At 39.5% G+C, this 23,700-nt stretch overlaps 1 protein-coding gene across 2 annotated transcripts in view; it reads left to right on the top strand.

Annotated features, from left to right (window-relative positions):
• Window positions 1-23,371, top strand: part of IRS1 (insulin receptor substrate 1) — a 66,027-nt gene extending 42,656 nt beyond the window's left edge. The window contains exons 2-3 of one of the 2 annotated variants that reach the window (XR_004269051.1): window positions 11,001-11,095; window positions 18,751-23,371. The gene's annotated coding sequence lies outside the window, so the exon portion shown is untranslated. The remainder of the gene's footprint in view (window positions 1-11,000; window positions 11,096-18,750) is intronic. The other variant, XM_032278018.1, reaches the window with a different exon arrangement.
• The last annotated feature ends 329 nt before the right edge of the window (window positions 23,372-23,700 follow it).

Here is a 23,700-nt window from a genome sequence, read left to right on the forward strand (position 1 = left end):
TTTTATGGGATCAATAAATGTCAGGCCTCACGCTTTACCTTTGGCTGTTTTTGTTTGTCAAAATCTATTAGTCACACCCAGTTTGTTGTGTCTACCACTGTCTAGACTGTTCTGGAAATGAGATTTCATACTTACTGTTTTTATAGGAGGACATATAGTAAGAGATAAAAATGTGCTTTTATAAAGACAATCTCTTTTGCAGCCTTTTTTCTAGAAGTGAAGTTATTTCTGATATCCAAGTGCTTATTAAGTGAAATGTTGTTTTAGCTGATTTAGTTTAGATTTAACAGAATGGCATTTCAGTATGTAATTTCTCATTACCTTTGTAAACATGAAGCTTACCCTGTTTCCTTTTATAAAAATAACTTTGTATATTCCAGTGGGCTCTATTTAGATGAAACGTTTGACAGTACTTCCACCCATGCTTTTTATAGCATTGTCTATGAATTTGCAGTTAAAAGCATGGATTTTGAATTCCAATTGCCCTTTTACTAGTTTGAGATCCTGAGGAATTTATTTATTCATCTTTTCTAAACCTCAGTTTTCTTTTGTTTAAAACAGGAATGGTAATGCACTCTCGGGACTGCGGCGGGAATGAAATGACATAATGCATATTAATGCTGTTCACATAGTGCCTGACATGTAACAAATGATGGCTGTATTGTTTTTGGAGATTTTAAATTACTGAGTATGTGTTTGTGGGTTGGGTTAGTTTACATACCCCAACCTCACTCCAGGAATGGTTTACTGAAATATACTGGGAGGGAGGAGGATACTAGTGTAATTTGAAATCAATTATCATCAGTACTAAAATTGCTTTATTTTCTTAGTAGAGATATTTAATTTGTAGCATTAAAAGACAGGCTGAGGCCAAGGGTAGTGGCTCATGCCTGTAATCTTAGCATTTTGGGAAGAGGATCACTTGAGCCCAGGAGTTTGAGACCAGCCTAGTCAACATGCTGAGATGCCATCTCTACAAAAAATAAAAAACAATTAGACAGGCATGATGGTATGTGCTTGCAGTCCCAGCTACTCAGAGGCTGAGGTGGGAGGATTGCTTGAGGCTGGGAGGTTTAGACTGCAGTGAGCTGTGATCACACCACTGCATTCCAGTCTGGATGATAGAGCAAGACCCCGTCTTAACCAATCAATCAGTGCTGAGTTTTAAAAAATACGTTATCACAAGAAAATAACACCTTCAAAAGGTTAACAAACTCCTTACTTTAAACACTGCCAACTATGAAGATCTCATCACAAAAACTTCAGAGTCAATTATCTTTGCTTAGGCTGAAATTACTCATCCTTAATCAAGTTGTATGGACCTTAGACTATATATATGAACACCTATGATTTTCTTATAGCTCCTTTCTTGGTATACACATTTATTAATTAAGCACCAATTATATATAAAATACCATGATGGATCAGGTAGAAAGTTAGAGATAAGAAACCTCATAAACAGTTTAGTAAAGGACTGTAATCAAATGGAATTTTACTTGCAGTCTCAGAAAATTACATTTCATGGCATATTTGGAATATATGATTCTACTGTGCCTAGACATAATTTTACCTTTCAGCTAGTGAAATGTAATGATGCAGGTTACAAGTTTAGGGTGCTTTCAAATTGCCCTTTTAGTTAAGGGCAATCCATTTCAAATAATGATTTGATGATTAACATGACAAGTTTAAAGCAAAATAGGAAGTGTCTTTGTACCCAGTGATAAAACAGTGGTAATTTGGCAATATTCCTTATTGAAGGCCTTTGATATCACATGATTAATATAATTGTCCGGGTTTTAATGGCATGATGTTTTGAGGTTCTTTTCTCTGCAAACGGATAAAACTGCAAAGAGACAGAGCTTTAATATCAAGTCCCTTCCATCCCTTTTCAGTTCCTCTTTCTGCCACCTCCTTGGGGCCATTTTTGTTTCTGGTGTCTTTTTGCTACTGGTTAGAATGAATTGATTGCCTTGTAATTTCTTAGTTGTCAGGATCTGTGCCACAAGCTTTACAGTCACCATCTCATTTAATCCCCACAACAACACAGTGAGTTAGGTAATTTTGTCACAGCTTTACCGTGAAACTGCAGCTCAGTGAGGCTGATCAAGTGCTCGAGGTCCCACGTCAGTAGGTGGAGTTGGGGTCTTCCTGCTGTCCCATGGTCCCATGGGTCCAGCAGTGAGTGCCTTATAGGTGGGATTGTATACTGGATACTATTTTAAAGGTTACATGGTATATTCTTGTTGTATCCCATATTTCTTGGTGAAATGTATTCTCACTCTGTCTCAACTGGTTAGGAAAACAACTCATGTAAATTACACAGCATGTGAATTGCACTGCCCAGCAGTGGTTTTGTAATTAGCTTTTGGGGAGTATCTCTGGCCACCTCATCATTTTCCTATCACTTCCTAAAGCCTTTAGTAGCCTATGCTTGCAGACCAGTAGTAAAGCTGTACCTCAGGGTTAGAGACCTGTGTTAGGCCTGATGAATGAAATTGCCATGGAATAATTAAGGCCTGTTCACTGCCATCAAACTTCATTGACTGGAAAAGAGAATATTGTGGCTGACTTCCTAATGAGTAGGGCTGAAGGGTGTGGTTTGATTCAGGACCTGTTTGCCTTCCTATAGAAATAGGGGACCAGTTTGCTACTGTCTGCTGGCCTTAGTGGAAGTTATTAGCATACACGGACCATCCTTTCTTTTTTTTTTTTTTTTAGTGTTTTCTAAATGTTGGTACCTTTGAGTCATTATGACTCTGTGCTTCCCCTGATATTACAAAATGTGCTACTTTGGGATCGTTCTGTGCAAGCATCTGTGGTTCTGGGGATGAGCTACCTGCACACAGAATCCTTCTTGTTCTTAAGAAAGATTCTGAGGACGAATTAATACTCAGCAGAAAATAGGAGCACGTCTTAATATCAGTAGTTTTGATATTTCAAAGTTGAAGGTGTCATAGACCATGATAGTCATTTAACTGTTATATTAGTTCTACTCATTTATTTGGGATGAGATCTGAGTTGGCAGTTTGGTGCCTTTGAATACCTGCAGTCCTCTTTGAGTAATAAAGATGTAGAGTTGGGAATTAGCCTCCAATTTGTGCCTTGTGGTTTATTTGGTAAAACATGGCTAAGGGCAGGGTGATGTATTTCACTGAGTTTGGAGAATTCCTGTTTCTTTTTGGTCCTATCACTTTTGAGCTAACATACGTAGCCCTACCTCATTTCCTCCTTACTTAGCCTCTCAGGTGTCAGTCATCCACATTCATTTTGTAAAGAGATAAAAATGTATTGGGCACAGTTTCGATCACTCTTTCCCCCGTGCATCTGCCTATGTCACAGGGCCTTCCTTTCTCCTTAGCCTGAACACTAAACAGGGCTTTCCAAACATACCCAAGTGTGGAGTCTTTTAAAGAATTCTAACTATTGTAGCTTCCCTCACTTCCTCTTTGCAGTCATCCAAAGCTGTACTGTTCAAGAGCCCTGGGGGCAAAAGTTTCTCATTCTTCTTCAGTTAACTCTTCTAGAACTTTATCCACCTGGAAAATTTCCTTTATGTTTTAATTCAAAACTATTTCTGAAGCCGAAACCCATTAACCCTACAGAGATGGCTTGTAGTGCCGCCCTCCTTATTAGTCCTCCAACTAAGCCCTCTTAGTATTCATTTATAGAAATTAAATGGTAGGTTTCCTCTTTCCTTTTAGGTTCTTTACTCCTTTGCCACTGAGAGTATGGTCCTCAGACCAGCAACATTCGGGCCACTTGTAAGCTGGTTAGAAAGGCAGAATCTTAGATCCCACCTCAAACCTAATGAATCAGAATCCACACTTTAACAAAATCTCCAGGAGATCGTAAGCACATTCCAGTTAGAGAATTGTCACTTATTCTATATCCTTATAATCTGGGTATTTTCTCTGTGCTTTTCTTTAGTATGGCTTACCAGTGGAGAACAAAGCTACACATGGTCCTGTAATGATGACTTGGGCATTACCAAATATAGTGGAAATATTTTAGCAAGTATTTATGAACCTCAACTTCCTATTAATTTAGTACCCTTGATATTAAAACATTTTGAACTAAATTTCATGTGTATTTGTCCTTTACAATAAATATGTAGTCACTGAAGACTTTTTTGGTCTTTTTTACTGCTATATGTTTACCTGCCTCACCTGTGGAAGTCCCCATTTTTTTAATTGAGTGCTTTGGCTGCTAGGGATCTTGTTTGGCCCTTATATTGAATACCACCTGGTTTTCTGTCTTTTGTTGGGATCTTGCTCTTTTTCTAAATAGTTATGCTATTAAGATCTTACTGATTTGGGAGTGAGAAGATGCCCTAGTCTCATCCCAGTGCTACTACTAACCAGTTGCATGAACTCAGATAACTCATTTAATTATTATTATTTTTTTTTGAGATGGAGTTTTACTCTTGTGGAGTGAGTGCAAGGCATGATCTCGGCTCACTGCAACCTCCGCCTACTGGGTTGAAGTGATTCTCCTGCCTAGTCTCCCAAGTAGCTGGGATTACAGGCATGAGCCGCCCAGCTAATTTTATATTTTTAGTGGAGACAGGGTTTCATCATACTGGTCAGGCTGGTCTTGAACTCCTGACCTCAGGTGATCCACCCACCTCGGCCTCCCAAAGTGCTGGGATTACAAGTGTGAGCCACAGTGCCCAGGCAGGAAGCCTTAATTTTTTTTTTTTTTTTTTTGAGACGGAGTCTCACTCTGTCACCAGGCTGGAGTGCAGTGGCGCGATCTCGGCTCACTGCAACCTCCGCCTCCCGGGTTCAAGCAATTCTCCTGTCTCAGCTTCCCGAGTAGCTGGGACTACAGGCGCATGAGGGAAGCCTTAATTTTAACAGAGCTCCACCAAAATAAACCTGTTATGAAAAGACATGAAGGTAATAGGATGGATCTTTTCTACCAAGTGAGAATGTCATACCAATCAGTCTTTCTTCTGCTTTCATGGGCAGTTTCTGCAACATCTTCCCACACATTTCAGTTCCATTTCAGGAATTCCATTTCAGTTCTGAGGTTTCTATTGTAATTTCACATCCCTTTTGGGTTTTGGGTCTTGTTTCTACTGGAAATTCCCACAAAGAGAATCCCGAAAGAAATGATGTGGGGCAAGTCAGTGGCTGTGTTTAGGGGCCCTGGTGAGTATTGGTCATGGTTGGGAATGAGAAGAATTCAGGAAGGAAGAAAACTATCTCTAAAGGCTAAGGCTTTCCAAGGGCATTTACCTGGCTACAACTCTTTCTTATATTGTTACAGAAGAAAAGCGTGGAGAAACCAAATGAACAGGTAGGCCATGGCCCACTTGTGACATATAATAATTTGGCCCTTATATTGAATATCACCTTGTTTTCTATCTTTTGTTGGGAAAAAAAAGCTTCAGGCAGTTTTTGAGGAGAATAGGCAGATTTCTTCATAACACTGTTAATTAAGCGTTAATTTTAGCCTGTGGATGTTTGATAGTAAGGTGAAGTTGTGTGGTTCCCTTTTATTTTGAAGGCATTTTGTCTCAGGCTATGGTCTAGAAGGAATAGAAGCTGTTGCTTTCTTGGTGTGCTCTGGAACCTGCAGCAGCTCCTGTGGGTATATTTAAGGAGGATCTGTTCTTCTTACCATTGCCTTAGGATTCATTCTGAAAACTTTGGCATTTAAATACCTGGAAATCAACTCGTTCTGTTCATTGTCTAGTTTTTAGAATCTTGAACCCTGTGTACTCATGGATGATGATATATGTGCCCTGCACTTTCCTCCTTTGCTGTTTTTCTTCAAGATTAAATTTTGGGAAAGCAGACCTAATCGCATCTTCCCAAAAATACATTTTAAACACAGAAACAGCAACTACAAGTGGTATCTCAGTCTTGCATTTGACATTTGACTGTTGGGTTTCTTTTTGTTGTTGTCATAAATTATCTTCCTAGGTGTGGATATTTATTTTACCAAGTAGAGAAAACTTCTATGAAGCAATGTTCTGATTTAAGAACAGCCTCTTAGAGAATAAAGGTAGTGGATTTATTTTTTAAAGTCGACTAATTCTGGAACAGAGGTAATCTAATAGTTAAGAATTTTTGTTTTGTTCTGTTCTGTTTTGTTTTGTTTTGTTTTGTTGAGACAGAGTCTTGGTCTGTTGTCCAGGCTGGATTTCAGTGGCTAGATCTCAGCTTGCTGCAACCTCCACCTCCTTGGTTCAAGTGATTCTTGTGCCTCAGCCTCCTGAGTAACTGGGATTACAGATGTGCATCACCACACCTGGCAAATTTTTGTATTTTTAGTAGATATGGTGTTTCATCATTTGGCCAAGCTAACTCTTGGGGCCTCATGTGATCTGCCCTCCTTGGCTTCCCAAAATGCTAGTATTACAGGTGTGAGCTCTCACACCACATCTGGCCCTTGTGGGCTTTTTTTTCTGACTTACAGATTTCAGTGCAATGAGCATGATGAATGGGTCATATAAGTAACATTGTCTCCTTGTTGACTGCAGTTTTATTTCATTATCTCCCTGAGCTTTGCAAATAACTGAAAATCAGGTATTTTCTCCATTTTATTAAACTGTTAATTTGTTGCAAGAGGCCATCCACTGTGTCATAAGGCGTCTAGTAGTATTCCAGGCCCTTACCCCTGAGAAGCTAGTAGCATCTCTCCTGCCCCACCTCATCCCAGTTGTGACAACCAGACATATCTGCAAATATTGCCAAATGTCCCCTGTGGGGCAAAGTTTTTTCACTCACACAGATTGAGAACTGCTACCCTAGAGATTTAGTGTAATGCTTGAGACTAGAAGGTAGTCTGCAAAGAGAAGTCGGTTGAGCTTCCTCAGCACGTTTCTGCCAAAGGCCAGATGAATGGCTTCTGTGTGGCTCTTCCATGGCCCTGAGGGTGACCCCTTTTATCTCTGTTGGGACTGCAATCCCCTCAGAGTCTCTGTCTTAGTTTAAGCTGTTATTACAGAGTAGAGTTGATGGTGGCTTAAACAACACATTTATTTCTCACAGTTCTCTAGGCAGGGGAATCCAAGAATGAGGCACCGCAGACCCAGGTCTGATGTGCCCTCTTCCTAGTTTGCCATGGACATCTTCTCATTGCAGCCTCTTATGGTAGACAGCAGAAAGCAAGCTCTCATGTTTCATCATAAGGGCACTTATCCCACCCATGAGGGCTCCATCCTCATGACTTAATTACTTGCCCAAGGCCCCACCTTCTAACACCATCATGTTGAGGGTTAGGATCTCAACATATAAATTGCAAGGAAAGACACATTTCAGACCATAGCAGTCACTATAAATATCTTTTAATGAGAGTTCCTTAGCTAAAAGTTGCTACCACCTATTTATTAAGAATGGGCACAGCTGTCCACGGGATGCTTGTAGCTCAGCCAAACAGACAGCTCAACATTACAATAACATGATATGCAGCTTCATTTAAGAATGCTGTTGAGGCTAGGTGTGGTGGCTCACACCTGTAATCCTAGTACTTTGAGAGGCTAAGGTGGGTGAATCACCTGACATCAGGAGTTAGAGACCAACCTAGCCAACATGGTGAAATCCCATCTCTACTAAAAATACAAAAATTAGCCAGGTGTGGTGGTGTGCGCCTGTAGTCCCAGCTACTCAGGAGGCTGAGGCAGGAGAATCACTCCAACCTGGGAGGCGGAGGTTGCAGTGAGCCGATATCATGCCACTGCACTCTAGCCTGGGTGACAGAGCAAGACTGTCTCAGAAAAAAAAAAAAAAGAATGCCGTTAGGGAACGTTTAAGCAAGTGACTTTTTCCACATTAAAAAGAAAGGCTGAAATGTCAGATAATGGAGAAAATAGAGAGGGGCAGGAGCAAAGTAGAAGTGAGACTCGAAAGATGAAAGCAAAGGACCTCCTGGTCCTTTGGGGTCAGTAGGTGAAAGGTCAACCCCTCTTTGTCAATTGGAAAAATTTTGCCTCTTTACACAAGGTAATAAAGAAGTGTTTGCAGTCAGTTAGAAACTGGCACCATTGTCTGCTTCAGTGACCTTAGAGCTGCAAGCAGTGGATGCATTATCAATTATTTTAGATTATCTTTCTGAGATTTTTTTTCCTCTTCACTTCCAGCTGCCAGTGATTAGATGTGCATCTGGCAGCAATTTCAGTTTTTCGTCAAGTTTCTCAGGCAGCATTGACTGCTGGATGACACTCCTGTTGGGTTACTTCAGATGAGAGATTGGGGAAAAGAATTTGGAAACAAAAGCCACCCAATTCCTTCCCCCCACCCCCACCAATTATAAACATGCTTTAGAACCTAGGAATAATGCATAAGAATCTCACTGAGGACCCATTTAAGCATATTCATGTGATTTCTTTGTAAATACTTTTAATAGTATTAGAAGTCTTTGATTAGCAGACTTAGAGTAGTGGGGGCTTCAAGCCTCTGATTTTTTTCAAGCAATAAAAGTGCCATTTCTGATGTTTCTGTAGAAACCGTTAATTTGGGATGTTCCCAAAGATATGTGAATGCTACTGTCTCAGTATTTAATTTGTACTCTTTTCTGTGTAGGTAGACAGGTCCTTGTGTAAAATTATATTACACATCATATCTTTACTGCTACTGCTATTTTTACTTTTTCTCTTTGTTCTGGCATTTTCCCATTCCTCCTTTCTGAAATAACTTTGTTCTCTCTTCCCAAGATGCATCCTAACGTTGGCTTCAGATTCAGTCCTTGCCTGGCATTTGGTCGGTAGATTCATCCTTGTTTGCTAGTTCCACCAGAGTGTTTTTGACTGGTGTGTTTTCAGGCAACAGCAAGAGATGTGGGATCCAAGGGTTTCTAGTTCTTCATAACAGTAGTTACCCTAAGAGCTAATGATTGAAGGTTTATTATGTGTCAGGGACAATGATAACAAAAATGTCATGTATTATCTCATTTAATCTCAATGAGAACCCTATGAAATGGGCATTGCTCTCCTGTGTTACAGATGAAAACATTTGGGATTTTGGAGGGTGAGCAACTTGCCTGAAATCACAGAGAAAATAACATTGAGACAAGGGAAAAGGGAACTTGTCTTAGTTTCCTTTCAAATTTTATTTCAGAAATAAGTTTGACTTCAACAAAATTATCAGTCTTTAAAAAGCATGATAACCATGCAATAGCTCCATCTTCATTCTCAAAATAAACTTTTCTGGGGTTGAATTCCCTGATGTACATTTTTGAATTCAAAATTACCTACAGATTACTCACTTACCACTCAGGAAGTGGCAACTCAAGGAAACACACATTTATTGCCATATTGCTTTACTGTAAGCAACAGTTAATAGCTTTCTCTTTAACATGAGTTAATTAATATGGATCCTGCCTATGTATGGCCTTCTGAAATCTAAGTTGGATGGTATACTTTTCCATGCTCCTTTTACATTGACTTTTGTTTAAGAAGCGCGGTGGCTCACGCCTGTAATCCCAGCACTTTGGGAGGCCGAGGCGGGTGGATCACGAGGTCAAGAGATCGAGACCAACCTGGTCAAAATGGTGAAACCCCGTCTCTACTAAAAACACAAAACATTAGCTGGGCATGGTGGCGCATGCCTGTAATCTCAGCTACTCAGGAGGTTGAGGCAGGAGAATTGCCTGAACCCAGGAGGCGGAGGTTGCGGTGAGCCGAGATCGCGCCATTGCACTCCAGCCTGGGTAACAAGAGCGAAACTCCGACTCCAAAAAAAAAAAAAAGAATTACTAGAATAGCTCAGAAATCTTCATGACTTGCATTTCTATAACAAATATTCTTCAGGTAAAACAAAAGAGAATTGTGGGTCAAATATATTTGAAATATGTTGCTGTATACTTGTATTATAGTCAATTTCAATTGGTTTCAGACAGGGAGTGTTTCTTCAATAGTTAGACCCCCCTTTGTTTTTAAGGAACAGTTCGCCTCAAAGAATCCCAGATCAAATTCTTCTCGACATTTTCCCCTTGATATTCTCCTCAAAGCAAAAAGGAAAATAAAGGCTAAAACTTTTTTGCTTCTGTAAGATGATGATTTCCTGGAGGCGTTCCTTAGATTAGGGGTTTTCAACCTTTTTGGCACCAGGGGCAGGTTTCATGGAAGACAATTTTTCCATGGCTGGGGATAGGGGAGATAAATGGTTTCATCAGGCATTATTTTCTCCTAAGTAGCATGCAACCTAGATCCCTTGCATATACTGTTCACTATAGGGTTCACACTCCTGTGATTATTATTATTATTATTTTTTCAGACAGGATCTCGCCCTGTCACCCAGGCTGGAGTGCAATGGCACAATCTCTGCTCACTGCAACCTCCGCCTCCAAGGTTCAAGTGATTCTCCCACCTCAGCCTCCCTAGTAGCTGGGATGACAGGCATGTGCCACCATGCCCAGCTAATTTTTTGTATATTTAGTAGAGACAGGGTCTCACCATGTTGGCCAGGCTGGTCTCAAACACCTGACCTCATGATCCGCCCACCTCCGCCTCCCGAAGTGCTGGTATTACAGGCGTGAGCCACCACACCCAGCCCTGTGAGAATCTTAATGCCACTGCTGATCCAACTGGAAGCAGAGTTCAGGTGATAATGCTCATCCACCACTTACCTCTTACTGTGAAGCCAGGTTCCTAACACGCCATGGATCTCTACCAGTCCACAGCCTGGGAATTGAATACCCCTGCCTTAGATGTATGTTTTAGGGAAAGTCTTCCACTGAGCTTGAGCTTGCCCCTATTGGGAACTATTGGGAGTGGCATTGTCCTTTGTTAGGCCCATTTAAGGATCAGAAAAATGTATGGGAAGATCAGGGCCCCACAGCTGAGGGTACCTCATGGTTGTTTTGGAAGATGCTTGTTCAATTCAGTAGATTTTTCTTACATGACCAAGTTCTTCCATAAAGTCAACCACAACCCATATTATTGGGGATTCCAGCTAAAACTTGCGGCGAGTAGGAAATAGATTAAACACAGGTTTTCCCACTTCTCCAGTTGCCAAAAGTGATGTCAGTGGTGTTAATGATTCTTACCTCAGTCCACTGCAGACTGGGGATGTCTATGCAAATGCTTGTTCAGTGCCTGATTCCTGCGCTATCATGGAAAAACTGATGATGGTTGAGAAACAATTGGGTAAGTCAGACAGTTACTCAAATATAAAATCAGACTCTTGCTTTCTTGAAGCAATTTGACCCAAGGGAGAGGCAAAGAATGAGAAATCTATTCGTTTTTAACAAAAAGTAAAGGCAGCAAAAATAGGATCTGCCTGATTCCCTTTTGTCTAATTATGGAAACAGTCTTGCTCACAATTTTCACCATCCATACGCTAAATGAAGTTGTGATTGTAATGTAGGTCTACTGGTTTTTATCAATGCCAGACCTATAAAACCTGTATCCTGTATTTTGACCATTACAAGCAAAACCCAAAACCCAAAAGTGTTGTGAAATTACAATAGAAACCTCAGAACTGAAATGGAATTCCTGTGTGGGAAGATGTTGCAGAAACTGTGCCCATGAAAGCAGAAGAAAGACTGATTGGTATGACATTCTCACTTGGTAGAAAAGATTCCATCATATTACCTTCACGTCTTTTCGTAACAGGTTTATTTTGGTGGAGCTCTGTTAAAATTAAGGCTTCCTCATGTGCCTGTAGTCCCAGCTACTTGAGAGGCTGAGGCAGGAGAATTGCTTGAACCCGGGAGGCGGAGGTTGCAGTGAGCCGAGATTGAGCAACTGCACTCCAGCCTGGTGACAGAGTGAGACTCCGTCTCAAAAAAAAAAAAAAAAAATTAAGGCTTCCTGCCTGGGTGCTGTGGCTCACACCTGTAATCCCAGCACTTTGGGAGGCTGAGGTGGGTGGATCACCTGATATTGGGAGCTGGAGACCAGTCTGGCCAACATGGTGAAACTCTGTCTCTATTGAAAATACAAAAATTAGCCATGTGCGGTGGTGCACACCTGTAATCCCAGCAACTGGGGAGGCTGAGGCAGGAGAATTGCCTGAACCCAGGAGGAGGAGGTTGCAGTGAGCTGAGATGGCACCACCATACTCCTGCCTGGGCGACAGAGTGATACTCTGCCTCAAAAAAAATAAAAAAAAATTAAACCTTTCTGCCTGACAGTGCATGCAGTCTGACTTGAAATGAAGAGAGACTTTTTTTTTTTCCTGAGTCCTTTTACCTTGACTGTGTCATGTATATAGAACAAATTATATTATTGATAAAAGGAAGATTGGAAACATTTGGATTTTCATTTGAGGGGAGGAGCTGTTATAGTCTTGACCTCATTTTCTTTATCAGCATGCTTTCTGTTAATGAAAAGAATGGGAAATAATGGAAGTGGATATTCTTTGGCTTAAATTATGTATTAATATTTATTCAGATTTCCTTAATATATCATTGACAGAATACTTTTAATTATTGAGAACTAAATGTTCTTTTATAGTCTGTCTTCTCCGCAAATTCTTAATCATCCTGAAAAGTTTCCAGAATCCCTTCTGCCTTTGGTAGCTGGGGAAGGAGAAGTTCATGGGAGTGACAGAATTCAGCCTCACAGGCTTCAGCCGGAGTTGACAGGCTTGATGATCGCCTTTCGGTCTTCTTTCCTTTTCATAATGCGTGTGCCTTTCTTCATTGGTGGTCTCCTGAAGTCACCAGCCCTGCCAGAAGCTCTTTCACTGGGACAAAAGGGGAACTGGAGCGAGATGGCCTCTCACATGTTGGCGACTCTCCCTGAATTTTCTTCCTTGGCAACCCTGTGCACTGGAAGGTCTGGCCAGCAACCTTGTTATTTTCACCAGCCCTCTCCCATGTGACTTGCACCAGGCAAAAGTGCTATTTAAGCAGCTCCATGAAAGCACTGGCTTCTGGCTTGGCTGGTTGGCTTACCCTTTGCCATTTAAGACCACAAAACCAAGTCTTTCCAGCTCAATCCTGGCCTGTTTTAAAAGAAGTTGGTTTCCTTTCTTTAGCTAAAATGGCTTTCTCCTTTGAACATCCAAGTAGCAAACATGTTGGTCTTACCTCTAACTTCAGCTCAATCTTCACTTGATTGTGTATATGTGTGTGATTATGGTCTGAAGGCTTTCGAGCTGAGAATTGAGACTTCACCACTTAGTTTTGTCCTTTTCCAAGCTTCAGCTTACCCCTACACTTCCCAGCTCTCCCTTGTAAAGAATGGGGAGATTATCCCATTCCCTAGACTTTAGTGGCTCTCTGGATTTAGATCTTTTTGTATCAGCGATGACCATAGCTAACAGCGCTAGACCGGGAGAATGCAACTTCCTCCTTCTATGCTACTAACTCAAATGCGTGAACCAAGGCTTTAAGCTGGGAAATTCCTTTAATAAGTGTTTCACAGTCTATCTATAGGTCAGTGGTCTTTTTTATTCATCTGAGATTTTTATAGCCGGATTTTATTGAGATAGGAATTTTAATGAGGAACACCCATCTACTACCAGAACTATAAAGGTATTTGAGACTGATGATTATATATGCATATTATATATATGTATACATAATGTTTACTGGGCTCACATATATATTTGTGTACATATATGTATATGCGTATATATATATGCATACTGTATGTGTATATGTATTTACTGGGCTCATTTGCCAGATTCAGGTATGCTAAAAGAGAATACTTTTGCAATGTTTTATAAGGTGCTTTATTAATAAGCATTCTAGAAGACATGATTTGCTTCCAGTTAGTGGTACCGTGAATTAATTGTATCAGCAGCGAGGTAACTGAAGAAACGAATTGAGATAGTATGGGTATGCAGTTTAAAGTAATTGTATGAAATAAGAAATCAGCAGATGGGGGCAGACAGACTGGAGAGAGGTCACAGGCATCGTTGTCAGAATCTCGCAAGGCATAGAGCTACCCACTGAGCCCTCTGCTGTCATGAAGGTAATCTTTTCTAACCTGAGAGGAATCCTGCTCTCCTGGCTGTTTCAAATATTTTGCCTGTGCCATTCCCTTAAATACTTAGGCTTTTGGAAACTAAAGCCAGGGAGCCAGAAGATTTTCCTTCTTTCAAATTCCTACTCTCCCCATATTATACAATGCATTGGGATGATGGAAAAGGGATGGGATACCAGGAGGGTTTAAAAAATTGGATAACATTTCAAAAAATTTTCTCATCATGGATTTTTAAGAATGGGAAAGATCTAAGTATGATTAAAACAGAATTTTTTCTTTCCTACTTAGACTTTTTTGGGGGTAACATTTTAAAAGTTCAAATCCTTTAAGTAAATTGTGAAATTATAACCACAGCTAAGTAGTGTTTTTTCTGGGTGGTGGGGAATATAAGTCATGTTTATTCCTTCTTTACATCTTCCTGTATTTTATACATTTTCTGTGTTATATTCAAGATAACATTAAAAAGCACAGCTGTTTATGTTAACTGAAAGAGAAATATGCTGCTTTGATGCATTTCTTTAAGTGGAGGAATTTAATTTATATGAATTTTCTAGTTCAATCTATAAGATTTCAAACAGTGTATTGAAAAAAAGTCATCACTACAGTCATTTTTTAAAGCACAGTTGCATAAAGAAGAGTTACTTTCTAACAATTGAGTATATGACAATAGCCAAGCAACTTAAAATATTTTACTCTTATTTCCCTAGTAAAAGTAGAAACTCCTAGCAATGCCCCAGCTAGGTTTTTATTACTATATTGCCCTTGACTCAACATATTGGCAAGAAGTTTCAAAACATATAAATACAGGATGAAAACATTTGTCAAGGGTTTTGTCCAAGAATGCTTTGCTGAAAGTGTACAGATCTTTCCATCATACTTATCATACCCTTGTGCTGTTTCCAGCTGCTTTCCCAGTGAAAACAATCGGTAGACTGAGACAATGTAAAAGGGAGCAAAGCCTTTATTTGTTTTTTAGCTATTGCAGGCATAGTTTAAGTGGATAGAGTCCAGAGGATGTAAATTCCTACTAGATGCAATAATGCAATAATCCATAGGTCTCAAGTAGCATTGCTCAAATGTTGACTTATTTGATAATGCTTTAAAAATTACATTTTTCATTACTAGCAACAGGACTAGGTGGGTTTTATCTTACGAGAAGATACACACAGAAGGGTATAGTAGATACTGATGTGGTGATGAAATTTTGTCAAAATGTAATTTCCTGCTACCAAATCTCATGACAGGTGTATTGTATTTCTGCCTTCAGAAGTTATTCCCCAATGATGTAACTGGAGAGAATGTACTGTAGGAACATCATCACTTGATATTTGCACAGTGTCTTCTTTTAGGGAAATGTTTTGCTTTTTTGTTTCCAGTTTCTGCTTGTTACAAATGAATTTTTGCATTTGTAAAAGTTTGTAGCAATATTTGCTACCTCTGGTCAGTCAATTGTCTCTCTTCAGTCAATTGAAGTCGCGTATATATAAAGTGTATTTTACATATGTATGCCCACGCGGGCTTTTTCCTTGTTTATTCTAGCCTTTATCATTGTATTTATGCTTATTACGTTGAATGACTGACTGCAAGGCCCTAGTATGACATTGCTTTTTTTCTTTTTTGAAATATATTAAGTTACAACAATGTTTGCTGTTTTTACGTGAGTCGATTTATTGAAGTTCAGCCTTGCTTGATTGCCAGGATGCAGAGCTAGGGAGATATGGACAGATGAACTTTTGCCTCATTAAGCATATGCTGAGGTCTGTCTCTAAAGTCAGGAGACTTCCTTTCCAACCAACTCATCAGAGCACTGTTGTACACAACTCTGCTTTTCAAACTTTGGTTTTGGAGCTCTTTGGCTTTAGATAATACCTCGCTGGGAACTATTACCCAGCTTAATCAGTCCCATTATTCATGATATTTGGCTTTCAAAGCTTTTTGGCTGTCTCCAAAGATCAAACGTGTCCAGAGGGCTAAGACTGGCTGTTATAGAGACTATTCAAAAGAATATGCCCAAGGCTGAGCAGGCATTCCAAAAACGCTGCAAACAATGGCTGCATGACTGGAATAAGTATGCAGCTCCCAAGGTGGCTGTGATGAAGGACAGCTCTGACGGAAGGATGTCCGTGTCATTACTTGGCAACTCAACTTTATGTGCATACACATGTACACACACCCTGTACAAAGTCAAACAGGTGTGAACCTCAGACCTTCCTGTTCCATATGTCCAGCCCTCTACTGCCTGTTCCTGTCGCCACCCCCCATCAGCATTTCCTCACACTTTTTACCACCTGCTTTCACTTTTTCATAGTCTCTTATGCCGATGCCACCAACGGGCAGCATTTGTGGCTTACACAAGTGTTGACGAGGACTTAGGATGAAGGGTTTTGGAAAATAGTGTGCTAAGACTTCAGAAGGAAGGTATCAATAAAATCAATATGTCCTTTTATTTCCTGCTCTTTGAACGTGCTTGTGGATAATGACAGGGATCATTTCCAAGTGGCCCAAACTAATAGATAACAGCACCCCGTGAGCAACATTTGTTTCCCTCTCCTCACGGGCCCCCGGTCTCTTGTCGTTATGCATCCATGCAGGTTGGCACGTGTGTTGATAAAAGAGGGTACAGTGTGTTCCTGTATGAAGCTGTTCACCCACCCCTTTGGGAGAAGAGCCAGATAAGAAATGAAAAACATACCACATGCCCTTTGCCTTTCCCCCATTTTATATTCGGCAGTTTGTTTGCTTGTCACAAGTCCTTTAATAAAATGTGGCCTTCCTGCCTAATTACAGGCCCAGAGGTGTGAAACGGTGTTGAGCTCTAATCTATATGTTCTGGTGGGAACATTCCTACATGCATTCAGGAGACACTTGACAGTAAGTAAGAGACCTGGAGCTTGTTGTGGGGAGTTTCCTGGCTTACCAACAGCTTGAGTAGGGATGGGCTTTGCTTTCATCTGTAGACACCATACAGAGTAAATCCTGTTTCTCTGGCGATTAAAGGGGTAAATTTGGAATGCTTTCTTTTTTGTTTGTTTTTACATTGGGATCTTCATGCCAGGTCTTCATTAGTCAGTTCAATAGTTTGTTTACCTGCCTTTTAGAGGCAGGGTTAATATTTAAAAATAAACAGAAGTCTTCTAAAAGTAGAGTCCTCATTTGGTAAACTTTGACTAATCAGAAAACTGTTGCGTAATGAATGGTTACTGATCCCAGCCATGATGATTCCGTTCAAGAGGAGACAGGGAAAAAGACACTAGGTTGTTACAAAAGTAATGTTGGTTTTTGCAATTTCTTTTATGGCAAAAACCACAGTGACTTTTGCACCAACCTGATATGTTAGTCCACACTTAGGTTTCGTGTATTTTAGAAGCTGTCACTATCCTTGTAGATGATGTGTATTATTACTGCTACATCTTGACAATATCACAGTGTAGAATGCCCCCATTGTCTCTATAATTAGATAAAGACCTCTTAGCTTGTCATGGAAGGTTCTTCACCATCTACCTCAACCTACATTCATAAATTTAATTCATTCTACCCCTCCTGAGATATCTTGGGGTCTAGTGAAGTCACATCCTCTACTTAGCCTGCTTATGACTACCCTCTCACCCCACAGGACCTTGTCATATGTCCTCAATGGAAAGTATCCTTTTCCTTTTCATTTATTTAACTCCCACTTATTAAGTACCACTATGTGGCAAGCCTTGTGCTATGTTCTGGGGCTGTAATACTGAAGCAACATAGACACAATCTCTATTTCCACATCTCCAGATTATTGTTTTTCTTCCCGAGCCAAGCCAAGTGTATCAGTGAGGTGCTTCCCTTACACCCCTAGCTGGGAGGATTCTTTCCATCTTCCATGTGTCTAGAGCTTTTGCTCCCATGCATGTATCATGACATGTACTGATGTCTACTTCACATGCCATGTATTTATGAACAGAACTTGCCTTCCTTTCTAGGATTGCTAGAAGGCAGGGCTGGTAACAGACTCCAACTCTGTATACTTCCTAGTATTTACTGCAACCATGTACTCATTCAACAAGTATTTCTTATCTATGCTCTCTGCTAAATACCCTTCGGTGTATTCTATAGATACTGTTATTTATGGATAAGTTTTGAATGCATGAAAAACAAGGACCTCTAAAGGACTATGCAATGTAATACTTGGGTAAAAGATGCTTTATGAGGTTGAAAAAGTCTTCACTCAAAAGGGAAATCATGGATAGTGCCCCTTTAAAATTTACCCTCTTGAATTGCAAAGAAGAAATGCTGTGCCTCTGCCTAAATAACTTATTTCTATCAGACGTAAATCTGAATCCTTTTCTTTTCTTATTTAATGATTAAGTAGGTCTGTTTTTCTTGGGTCTCCCTTTGCATCTAAAATTTTCATGTCAAACAATGTTTGTGCACATTAAACATTGATTTCTAACTTTGTAATGTGAAGCTCGGCAACTTCACATTCTAAAATCTGCTGCTGATTTTTGACCAGAAGGAGATGGAACCTAGACTGACTATAACCTGCTCATATTTGATGGTCATTTTGTGTAGCAATTATAATGTATGTTTATGATTCAGTCACAACACCAAAGAACTTTCCATTTTTTTCTTTGCTGAACCTCTGAAACATCCAGATCATGTTGATTTTGTTTACAGATTCCATATTGACTACTTAGTGATTTCTTTAGACTTGCATTTTGAAATAAATAAAAAGCTAAATACAGTTTGTTGATCTTATTTAGGTGCACAGTACTATTTATGCCTGTGGCTTCAGTTTATATGACACTACCCTTTTAAAAGAAAGGTTCTCAAGTAGTGATTGTTCATTTTGAGATGCCTATGGTGATGAATTCTTTCATTTTTCTTTTCAGAATGAAGACCTAAATGACCTCAGCAAATCCTCCTCTAACTCATGGGTACCCAGACTCTAAATATTTCATGATTCACAACTAGGACCTCATATCTTTCTTGTCAGTAGATGGTACGATGCATCCATTTCAGTTTGTTTACTTTATCCAATCCTCAGGAGTTTGTTGACTGAACTGCACATTCTATATTGTGCCAAGGAAAAAGAGCACTGTGACACCAGAACAATGAGTCTGCATAAACTTCGTCTTCAACTTTAAGGACTTAGCTGGCCACAATGAGCTGATGTGCCCGCCACCGTGTCTTGAGAGAATGAGTTTACTCTCAATGCATTTACAAGATACATTTCATCTGCTGCTGAAATTGTGTACAACAAAGCATCACTGTAAATTATTTCATACAAAACTGTTCACATTGGGTGGAGAGAGTATTAAATATTTAACATAGGCTTTGATTTATATGTGTAATTTTTTTAAATGAAAATGTAACTTTTCTTACAGCACATCTTTTTTTTTTTTGGATGTAGGACTGAGGTATACAATGTTCTGTTGTAAACAGTGGAGCAAATGCTTAAAACAAGGCTTAAAAGAGTAGAGTAGGGTGTGATCCTTGTTTTAAGATTCTAATTCAGAAAAAATAGTAAGAATCATAGTGCCATAGATGGTTCTCAATTGTATAGTTATATTTGCTGATACTATTTCTTGTAATATCAACCTGATGTTGAGCTGAGTTCCTTATAAGAATTAATCTTAATTTTGTATTTTTTCCTGTAAGACAATAGGTTATGTTAATTAAACTGAAGAAGGCTATATTCGACTGGGTGTTTTCAAGTGTCAGCTTAAAATCAGCAATTGAATGGAAGCAAAATTACAAGAAGAGAAAATCAAAGTCTTCCATTGTATATATTGTAAAGAGAAGGAGACATGGGTGATTCCTTCAAATCAAAAGCTCTCTTTGGAATGAACAATGTGGGTGTTTGTAAATTCTGGAAATGTCTTTCTATTCATAATAAACTAGATACTGTTGATCTTTTCTTTTCTCCCCTCCCCACCCCAACTTTCTGTTAGTTTCCCACTCTATTCCCACCATTTTTTTTCTGTGTACACATTATATTTCGTATCCTGCATTGTCTTGAGAAAGATGGTCAGACAAGTGAGCGCTTGCTAATCAGAAATTAAAATTCCAGAAAGTGTTTTTCATCATGACCAGGGCTACATGTTACTTTCCCTAAGACCCTTATCTCATGTTTTTTGAGAACTTCCAGTGTTACATTAGTTAACTGAATGTAACTGGCCCATTTGCCTTGGTGGGTGCTGGCCTATTAGTGATTAGTTAATAAAGTGCAGTGTACAGAAAGCACGTAAAAGCTTAATGACCTGCTACTGAAACATGTAGCCAGCAGTGAAAATGTTAATTCTTTTCTTGTTTGAAAAGTATACACGTCTTGAAAGTTTTTTCCATGAGAAAAAGAAATGCAATGAATGCATTTAAATATATTGCTGGCAGATTTTTAAATCTTTTTACCTGGAAACTTCCAAAAAGGTTAAGGGAAATAATGCAAATATCAGGCTCCCTCTGAGTCAATGTAAACTCTCTATCAGGAATTCCCAGCCCTACTTTTGGAAGGAGCAACATTTTATTTCTCTGAGTGCCTAAGCTCCCTGGGTGGGAGTGGGGACTACAAGGAAGAGGCCAGAGTTGGAGGGCGTTGTAGTGGCTGCTGCCTCCTGATGAAGTTAGGGGACCCCAGCTCTACTCAAAAGGGAGTGGAGATAAATGGAACCCCTCACACTGCTGAGGCCCATGTTACTGTTCATTCAACCAGATGGCATGTAACTCACAAACTGCTGTGCAATGTTCATTGTTGCAGATTTTAATCATTTGCATGCTCATCAATTTCTAAGATAAATAGGGTCTAGAGTCATACGAATCCATTGTTTTCAAGGAACTTGCAGAATGACATCATTTCCTATTAGTAGAGAGCACTACCCATTTGGAAAATCTGATAGGAAAGTTGTTTTTTACTCTTTTGTAAAAAAGACTTTCTTAGTCAAACTAACTTTTCATTTTTTCAAGTAGTCTGATTCATACTCTTGCTAGTGGAAGAAGAGAGCAAGCTGCCCTGATCTTTTCCTTTGAGGACTGAAATAGTTAAAGAGAAATCAATGAACAAAGTCACTCCCAACCATTTTCCTGTAAAGCTGGTTATTATTTCTCAAGGAACCTACATTTTGAATATGTGTTACTGAGATACCTCTGCATGTGTAATTATGAACATGTTTTGGATGAGGAAAGGAATGAACAGACTGGAAAAATCTGTTTCTATTTCTCTGACTTTTTTGTTGAGTCAAATAGCATAAAGGTGGAAATTCTTATTTAAGCTGCTTCTAGTGGTGCCTGACCTGGTTTTTATGGTGGCATCAAACTACCGACTTAAAACTGGAAGTTGCTGGTACGCAAACCAAAAGCTCTTGCTCTGGCAACAGGAAGGGTTTACTTTGAGCAACATCAGCTGCTAAGTCCTTGCGTTCAGTCCCCATTGAGGAGAGCTGGCTTTTATCCATTTCAAAGGGTTGTAGGCCAGCCAAGGGCTTTCATTATTGAGGCTTCTAGTGGCCTCTGTTTAACCTAGAAGTTAGTGGGTTTTTCTTCGTGACACCAACCTCTCACAGCGTTCTTTCTTAGAGACTTAGGTAGAGTTTAAAAATTCTCTTTTGTGAAAAGAACAAATATATTTCATGACTTTGATGATATCTTCATTCTGGGCAAAAGAATGGCCCTAGAGCCAGCTAGAAGTGAAGAGAATCCATTAATGATCAACCACCTTAGTCAATAATGACAAATCAGTACTGATGTTACATTTGTGGCTATTTCTCGCTGACTTTCAAAGGTCAGGGACTCCCTTGACTAATCTAGTGACTGCAAAAATGGAGCTGCTAAAAATCATCTAGCCAGAAGTAGAGATTTTTAACCTTTCTTTCTCTGGCTTTTGTATTCTAGCTGTCATTTAAATTTGAGACATTTAAAGTATTAAGAAATAATTTTTCTGTACAGTAAGAAACAGTATTTTACAATACTGAAGTGCTGTTTTATTCTATCTTTCATCCTGAATGCAATATACCATGAAGTTGAAAACCTTAATTTTGTTTACTAAAGGTGGTTTAAAAAAAGGGGGGATGGGGTTTCACTATCCACAGGCAACGAGAACCATGAAAAATGGTCTCTATATGCGTTGTTCCAACTGCTGGTGACAGTGATCCCATATTTGGTCTCATGTTGCTTTTGCAGAGAGCTCTGTAGGTCAGTCCATCACACAAAGAGGCCCTGAATCCAGACACTGTGCATTAAGACCTTGACTGGGAAGAGACATGACCTTTTTGGTAGGCGTGGGAAGGAGAATGGGTGGAAGCCAATATGAAATTTCTTCTTTGAAATGACTTGACAGGGCAGTTAATGTTCCTAGGATGCCATGAATGATGAATGTTAGTTGGAAGTAATGCTGTATATGTATGTATATATATATAGCGAGCATGCACACGTGCACGTGTGTATGTGTACAGGCTGATAAGAAACTTGAGAGGAAGAAGCATGCTCTTCTAGAAACATGAGGAAATATGACCTTGCCAAGACTAAAAGACCTCCATACTGTGAACTCAGTTATGGAGAATAAAAACAACGTCCTAGTCAGTAGAACTAAAGATAAACACTGGTGCCATGCATCCCTTCTAAGGCAGCGCCACAGAACTTCGTGGTCCTTCCCTAGTTCTATAAGTCAGTTTCCTAAGTATGGGTAGAGAATGTGTAGCCTGTTGTGTGTCTCAGCTTGTGAAGAGAGCATCAGATTAGGTGCAGGGAGGACGTGGAATGATATTGGAGGTGCTCAACCCTACTCGAGGAATTTATTATGAATAAAGAGCTTATAATTAGCTAGTATGATTAGAAAACACTTAACTTAGGTGGAGAGTTATCTTTCTTTTCTAGTTTGTCAATGACTTGGCATTTGTGACATATATGCGGAAAGATCTGGTGTTTTAGAGTTCTGCCATTCACCTGGCATTTAAATCTCTCCTTGCTTATGCTGTTAATTTTTCCAGTGTTAACCAATATGCCATATGATAGGACAAATTCAGTAAACAGGAAAACTTGTCTGTATGTGCATAGACATTTGTAGAGCTTTTTTCTTTTTTCTTTTTAGAACTTTGCCATTGGCTTAAGAATGTAGTTCCCAAAACAATTATTTCTTGCAAAGTACTTTCCTTACACCTCTTGGCTACAGGGTGGGCCAAATTAAACACATATGTATTTTCATTTAATGTGTGTGGAGTTTGGTTTATCATCTTAAGATGGTGGTGCTGCTCCCGGTGCTACTTCATATGTGTACACAAAGACCAATGCATGGTCTGTATTGCTACCAAAACATTTACTGTATATATGTGTATAACATGTATTATGTATATATGTAATGGGTACCAGGCCAAGTATATCTTTTTTTATTTAGAAGTGTTTCATTTTTCCAAGTTTTCTTTATAGTGTTATGCTTATTTTCTTTTTTTTTTTTCCTGATTCTGTCTGGTACTTAGAGTTGTAGTGTCTTCATCATCAATTAAAGAAAACTGTCTAAATGAATTCATGGATGTAAATGTTAGTGGTCCTTAATGTCTTTGATTGCTGGACATGAAACAAACTGCCAATTAAATTTTGCTGGGACATTTGATTGGGTAAGAGCAGTGTATGCTATTTAACATACTTTCCTAAATGATTTTGGAACAGATAAGTTGGCCTCACCCTATCACTCTTCAGTTGGCTTCCAATGGCCACGTGCATAAAGAAAAAGACCTCAGTCAAGACTTTCAGCTGCTTTGGATGGTGGTGTTGGCAAAGGGAAGGAGGAGAGGGGAGTAAGACTCCATCCTCTTGGTGGAAAGTTTTCTGTTTCTTTAATATGCATGCTTGAA

The sequence above is a fragment of the Sapajus apella genome, unplaced genomic scaffold (genome assembly GCF_009761245.1).
Source record: "Sapajus apella isolate SASKATOON/1434 unplaced genomic scaffold, GSC_monkey_1.0 scaffold10, whole genome shotgun sequence".
Taxonomy (NCBI): Eukaryota; Metazoa; Chordata; class Mammalia; order Primates; family Cebidae; genus Sapajus; species Sapajus apella.